Source organism: Pseudophryne corroboree, chromosome 6 (assembly GCF_028390025.1).
Source record: "Pseudophryne corroboree isolate aPseCor3 chromosome 6, aPseCor3.hap2, whole genome shotgun sequence".
Lineage (NCBI taxonomy): Eukaryota > Metazoa > Chordata > Amphibia > Anura > Myobatrachidae > Pseudophryne > Pseudophryne corroboree.
Genome location: NC_086449.1, coordinates 770217664 through 770224843, shown reverse-complemented (window position 1 = coordinate 770224843; position 7180 = coordinate 770217664). Strand labels below are relative to the sequence as shown.

Genomic DNA, 7180 nt, shown 5'->3' with positions numbered 1-7180 from the left:
CCCCCACAGCTTACTGTTCTGGGCACCAGTTTCTAGTGCTGGGAGAAAGTCACAGGAATGAGGAGGAATACAGGCAGGAGGCGGCGCTCAGTCCAGCTTTGGTATTAAGCATAGAAGTGAAATAATAGTCACCAAATAATATGTATCCAGATGTAACGGACTCTAATGTAATTCTAGGGAATATCACAGTGATTGGCAATTGTATCACAGAATGTCTATAAGTCCCGTACCAGTATCTTCTTATGTTATACACTACAGTACACGGTGGTGATTATGTATACTCTCCTCACCCACTGTATCCAGCCAGACTGAATATTATAGGAAAATCCTTTTGTGCCAAAATCCCCTCCTGGCCAATTCGGTTGTTCACTGTCACTTGCTATAAATCTCAAACCTTCAGGGTTACAGTCATGTTTCGCTGCATTATGTCGCTGAAATCCTTTTCTTATATTACTTATATGCTCCCCTGTTCTTTCTACCCATAGATCCTACTGTCCGTCCCACGTGCTGCCAGTTGGAGCTGCATCCAGCAGATATACAGTGTTGTGTTGGAGGAGACACAGGTCAGTCTCTGTCTTATCGTGTATGGCTGTTTGGTTTGGTTTGATGTGAAGCTTATGGTGGGGTTTGTGCTTCTGTGTCCCAGGTTCTTCAGGTTACAGCATTTTCCGCAGTGGATGATCCGCCCGTTTCCTCTGTAACTGAGGTTTGTACTAATTCTTTATTATTCCTAAAGTGGTTCTGATCTAGTCTCTGTTGTAAATCAGGGGCTTTGGTGTACACTACATCTGGTTTTTTTGGTGAGGTCTCTTTGAATTGAGTGTCATTATGTAATATATGCCAGTGTCAAGTAAGAATTATATGTATATCATACACATACCAACGGCAGAGTCCCACTCACACCACAGCCCATGGAGGAGCAGAGGAAGTGAGAGCAGTGACACGGGTAACGCACAGCTCATCTTCCACTTACCTGCCTAATAGCGTCTGTAAGAACTGATACTGTTCTCATTAGATAATGTAAGATGCTGTGTAAGAGGTGTGAGACATGGAGCATTGCAAACTGCGGACATTACCGTGTGCAGAATCCCCATATACTATATACAGTGTCAGTGTTTCTGTAACCACTAAGAGGACTTGATGCTGGTTCAGACCAGTACACAGTGCAATTTCCTTTACAGAATCTGGAAAGCGTTTGTGGTGTAAATGTAAATGACGAGGGGTCTCCCCAAAAGTACATTTCCCCATCCCAGGAAAGAAAAATGAAAGGCTTATTTATGTTATTTACATACTTTTAAGCTACATCTCAACATAATCAGCATTAGGGGCTAAACACTTGTCATAACATGACGCCACTCTCCATGGATAGGAACCACGATTTCACCTCAGCCTTGACAGCGTCCATGTTGAAATTCAGTTCATCACACAATATTGGACCAGTTGAAGAGCGGCTAATGTCCTCATTCAAATGGTCCTGAATGCACTTTGCAGTCGGACACGCTTCGCAGTGGCAGCTCCATAACGCAAGACCCCACGTCACTCCAAGCCACAAGCTACTGTACTTGCATAACCATTGTTTTTCTCCTGAAACAGGGGAACTTACTTTTGAGAAACCCCTTGTAGATTATAGAAATTCTGCCAGTTCCATGTATTTGGGATTGTAGTAAAGATACATTTGATATGGCCTTAGCTTTCACAACCCTTGATGTTTAAAAGGGGTGGATGGGGCGTGTAACTTCCAGGTAAGAGCCCCGGTGGGCTGTGAGGATTGTGGGACCGCCTGTCACATGGGGGCCAGTCCTCAGTAGTGCTTCAATTTTCTCGTATGCCAAGTAGCTCGCCGGGGCCTGTCAGTGGCCTGCCCAAGGAGGAGCACCAAGCTTCTGACATTGCGAGAAGAGGCTGTCTTCTCCTGAGACAGAGAGTTCCTCCAGTCCAAGACAGAAGTATGCAACAGACACGCATCAGAAGCAGAGCAGTCAGCATCCAGCAGTCTGGGGTAAGTGCTGTGACCTAGAGGGACAGGAGGTTGGCGTGACGGGGTAGGAGCCTGGAGTGGCAGGAGGTAAGAGGGGCAGGGCAGGTGGCTGGAAAGACAAGTAGGAGGCTGGAGTCACAGGGGGGAGGAGTGACAGGAGATAAGAGGCTGGAGTGACTTGGCAGGAGCCTGGAGTGGCAGGAGATAAGAGACTGGAGACATAGGGGACAGAAAGCTTGAGAGATATGGGACAGGAATTTGGAGTGATGGGGCAGGAGGCTGGAGAGACAGGACAGGAGCCTGCAGTGGCAGGAGGTTGAAGAGATGGGGCAGGAGGCTGGAGAGACAGAACAGGAGCCTGCAGTGGCAGGAGGTTGGAGAGATGGGGCAGGAGGCTGGAGAGACAGAACAGGAGCCTGCAGTGGCAGGAGGTTGGAGAGATGGGGCAGGAGGCTGGAGAGACAGAACAGGAGGCTGGAGTCACATGGGGCAGGAGGCTAGAGTGGCAGGAGGTAGGAGTGACAAGAGATGAGACTGGAGACATAGGGTACAGGAAGCTTGGGAGATATGGGGCAGGAATTTGGAGTGACTAGGCAGGAGGTTGGAGAGATGGGGCAGGAGGCTGGAGAAACAGGAGGCTGGATAGTGACATGGGGCAGGAGGCTAGAGTGACCTTGGGTTGGATAGTGAAGAGACACAGTAGGCTGGAGGGGGCACAAGGGACAGGAGGTGACAGAGGCCACGAATCTGGTTGAACCTCTGTTGTACGATCATGACTATGGTTATATTTCTACACAAAGATACATCTCCCGACGTGATGTACATGAATAGTGAATAGCGACTGAAGACACTGTATGCCCTGGGAGGATCAATTTCCTCAGAGGTTCCCTGCTGCAGAGAAACCACCATATAGGTAAGATGTATTTATATATAGTGCACACAAAATACCAGTATATGTAAAATTATTATTTTTTAATGGAGGTGCTATTAGAACTTTTCACCCTGAGCCCTAATTGGTGTAAAACCGGCCCTGCAAGGAGTGATACACTTGCATGACTGGCAGTCTGCTGGTGCCTGCCATAGCAAGCAGAGTGACCCATGGAGGATCTCCTAACATCATGAGATTAGGCCATCCTTGTCATGTGAGGAAGAGCTCAGTGGGAGGGCGTACAGGGGTGGGTGGGTTTCGGAGGCCCCTGTCACCCACTGCTCTACCTTAGCAGAGCAAGCGGTGAATAGATGCCACGCGCAGCGTCTATTCCATGGAGAGACTGACTGGGAGTGGAGTGCTGGGCATGCCCTTAGTGTGGTTTGCAGGTGCTATGCTTCACATAAGGCCATGCCCCCTTTTTCTGGCATGCACCCAGTGGCGTAAGTTTGTCCCAGTTGCCCGGAGGCAAGAAAAATATTGGTCCCCCCTATATATATATATATATACAGAGTCCAAGGCAGTCGGCACTCTAATAAATATACAGCGGCTCCAGGTGCACTTCCTCAATAACGAATACTTCTCCAAATAAAGGCTCTCAGGAGACTTCATAAACAGATAAAGCAGCTTGTATTGGCAAAAAGTGGTCAAACGTTTTCGGGGTCACAGCCCCTTCCTCAGGACAACACCAACATACACAGTAACCTTTACAGCACATTTATGTACCCCCCAGGAGATCATACTCACCCATATTAGCTGAGGCCAGAACACTCCCCGTTCAAACAGCGGCGCCCAGCGCTACTTCCGGCGGACGGAGCCGATCACCATGGAAACGGCTATGCGTTCCACCCGGCTCAGCTTCCGCATTCCACCCGGAGCAGCGCTCGCCGCAGCGACATAGGGGACGTCAGAGCCAGCTGTACGGGGAGAACATTATCCACTGCACCAAAAACATACAAAACAGAATATAAAAATAAACATAAATTATGTCACACACTTCAACCCGTTAAGACAGCCTTTTCAACAGCACCTGAGGGTAACCATACATGCAACCAATTGTTGCATATTGACTATCCCCACTAGTGTGCAAGTTACTCAGGACCTAGTCATCAAACAGGTAAAGCGGGCAGCACAAAATAGAATATCAAAAACACATAAGGGTAATAATTTCCACTAAAACAAAAAAGTAAACAACATAAGTCATCCATGAATAAAAATTCATTCAAATACAGAAAGACTATATTAATTTATAGCATATTCCAATTGATTTTCTCATGTAGTCCATTAGGGAAAATGGTTCCCAATCTCATAATCCATCTGGATTCTTTTATGAGTAACATTTTAGCTCTGTCTCCACCCCTAACAGGGGGAGGGACATGATCAATCATAAAGTGTTTGAAAGAAGACAGTGGGTGATTAAATTTTTAAAAATGCTTTGCTACAGGTTGATTAATGTCACGGCCTAAAAGGGTCAAATGGATGGCAGATCTATGTGCTGCCATCCTTTCACTAAATTTACGAGTGGTCTGCCCTACATAGTATAACCCACAAGGGCAGACCACTACGTAAACCATGAACGAAGAACTGCACGATAATACAAATCGTATATCATATGTTCTATCTGCATGGGGGTGCCGGAAAGACTTACAAGGGATCATATGACTGCAAGTAGTGCATTGGGTGCACTTATAACAACCAGGTGCCTTAACATAAACATTACTCAATTTGGGCATATTTCTACCTGTGATGTCAGTCCTAACCAATCTGTCACGTAAATTACGTCCCTTCCGAAAAGCAGTAACTGGCTTCATATCACTAAAGCACCGTAACTCCGGGTCAGATTTCACAGTGGGCCAAAGAGCCCTAGTGGCTCTTTTAATAATAGGGCTAGCAGTAGAAAAGTCAGATGCCCACGGTAAAATCTTATCGTTACTTCTTACAGACGGTTGTAAGAGACAATGTCTGGGTAGACTTAATACCTCCTCCTTCTGTTTCCTAAGAGTATTCAAGTCATAGCCTCTAACTACAAACTTCTCAATGAGGCTATCTAGACGAGGTGATAGTTTCAATGGATCACTCATGATACGGGCATACCGCATCATTTGTGATCTCGGGAGACCTTCCTTAAGGGCTTTAGGATGATGGCTAGAAACCATGAGAAAGGTATTTCTGTCTGTTGGTTTATGATGGACAGTAGTTTCAAATACTCCATCCAAAAATGAGATATTAACATCCAAAAATACTGCTTCAAATGAATCACACCTGTAAGTGAACTTAATGGGGGAGTCCAAATAATTCACCTCCTCCATCAAGCCCACAAATCTATCCTTTCCTCCAGTCCAAAGCAAAAAATGTCATCTATATATCTGGTATACCAGAATATATAGCCACTGGCATTCACATTATGCAAAAACATACGTTCTTCCTGTTGAAACATAAATATATTTGCATACGAGGGGGCCACGGAAGACCCCATGGCACCCCCCCGTAGCTGTAAATAGAATTGGCCATCAAACAGGAAAAAATTCCTGTTCAATGTCAATTCCAACAAATGCAAAAACAACTCATGATCAAAGGAGGAGCACAGGAGGAATTGCAACAAAAATTCCTTCATGGCCATCAACCCCCCTTCGTGGGGAATAGACGTGTATAAACTTACTACGTCTAGACAACACAGAAGGGTATCTGGAGGGACATCTTTTAAATCCATCAATTGGTTCAAAAAAGAAGTTGTATCTTTCAGAAACGACTTCTTCTTGCACAACAAAGGTTGAACAATACAATCAAGTAACTGTGATACAGGTTGAAATAAAGAATTATGTGCAGAGATGATAGGTCGACCCGGAGGGCACAGAGGGTTCTTATGTAATTTCCGCAATGTATATGATATCGGTGTTACCGGATGCGTGACCATAAGCGCATCATATACTTTACTGGGGATTAACCCATTCTCAACAGCTGACTTCAAAATACCCTGCAATTCTCTCTGGTATTTAACTGTAGGGTCACCATCTAGTTTTTTATAAACCTCTGTGTCCCCCAATTGCGACAAAATCTCTGCACGATATATACATCAATATCTTGAATCACAATTGCCCCGCCTTTATCGGCCGGGCGAATTATAATATCCTCATATGAAGATAGGTTTCTTAATGCATCAGTTTCTGCTCTGGATAAATTATATTTAATCTTGCCTGGTGCAGCAGTGAATCTATGGACAGAATCATCCAATAACCTATTAAATGTTCTAAGAGATGCATTACCCGATATTGGGTCAAACCTAGATCTTGAGGCAGACTTAATAAATGAATCAAAGGCATTAGACATAACATTCACTTGTTTGTCCTGAAAATATTCCTTCAACCACAATTTTCTAGCAAACCCTTGTGGGTTATACTATGTAGAGCAGACCACTCATAAATTTAGTGAAAGGATGGCAGCATATAGATCTGCCATCCATTTGACCCTTTTAGGCTGTGACATTAATCAACCTGTAGCAAAGCATTTTAAAAAATTTAATCACCCACTGTCTTCTTTCAAACACTTTATGATTGATCATGTCCCTCCCCCTGTTAGGGGTGGAGACAGAGCTAAAATGTTACTCATAAAAGAATCCAGATGGATTATGAGATTGGGAACCATTTTCCCTAATGGATTAAATGAGAAAATCAATTGGAATATGCTATAAATTAATATAGTCTTTCTGTATTTGAATGAATTTTTATTTATGGTTGACTTATGTTGTTTACTTTTTTGTTTTAGTGGAAATTATTACCCTTATGTGTTTTTGATATTCTATATTGTGCTGCCCACTTTACCTGTTTGATGTCTAGGTCCTGAGTAATTTGCACACTAGTGGGGCTAGTCAATATGCAACAATTGGTTGCATGTATGGTTACCCTCAGGTGCTGTTGAAAAGGCTGTCTCAACGGGTTGAAGCGTGTGACATAATTTATGTTTATTTTTATATTCTGTTTTGTATGTTTTTGGTGCAGTGGATAATGTTCGCCCCGTACAGCTGGCTCAGACGTCCCCTATGTCGCTGCGGCGAACGCTGCTCCGGGTGGAATGCGGAAGCTGAGCCGGGTGGAACGCATAGCTGTTTCCATGGTGATCGGCTCCGTCCGCCGGAAGTAGCGCTGGGCGCCGCTGTTTGAACGGGGAGTGTTCTGGCCTCAGCTGATACGGGTGAGTATGATCTCCTGGGGGGTACATAAGTGTGCTGTAAAGGTTACTGTGTATGTTGGTGTTGTCCTGAGGAAGGGGCTGTGACC

At 44.8% G+C, this 7180-nt stretch overlaps 1 long non-coding RNA gene across 1 annotated transcript in view; it reads left to right on the top strand.

Moving 5' to 3' along the window:
• Positions 1-643: 643 nt before the first annotated feature.
• The window catches only part of LOC134935697 (uncharacterized), a 438569-nt gene continuing 432032 nt past the window's right edge, over positions 644-7180 (top strand). The window contains exon 1 of the long non-coding RNA XR_010180350.1: positions 644-706. This is a non-coding gene — a long non-coding RNA (uncharacterized LOC134935697). The remainder of the gene's footprint in view (positions 707-7180) is intronic.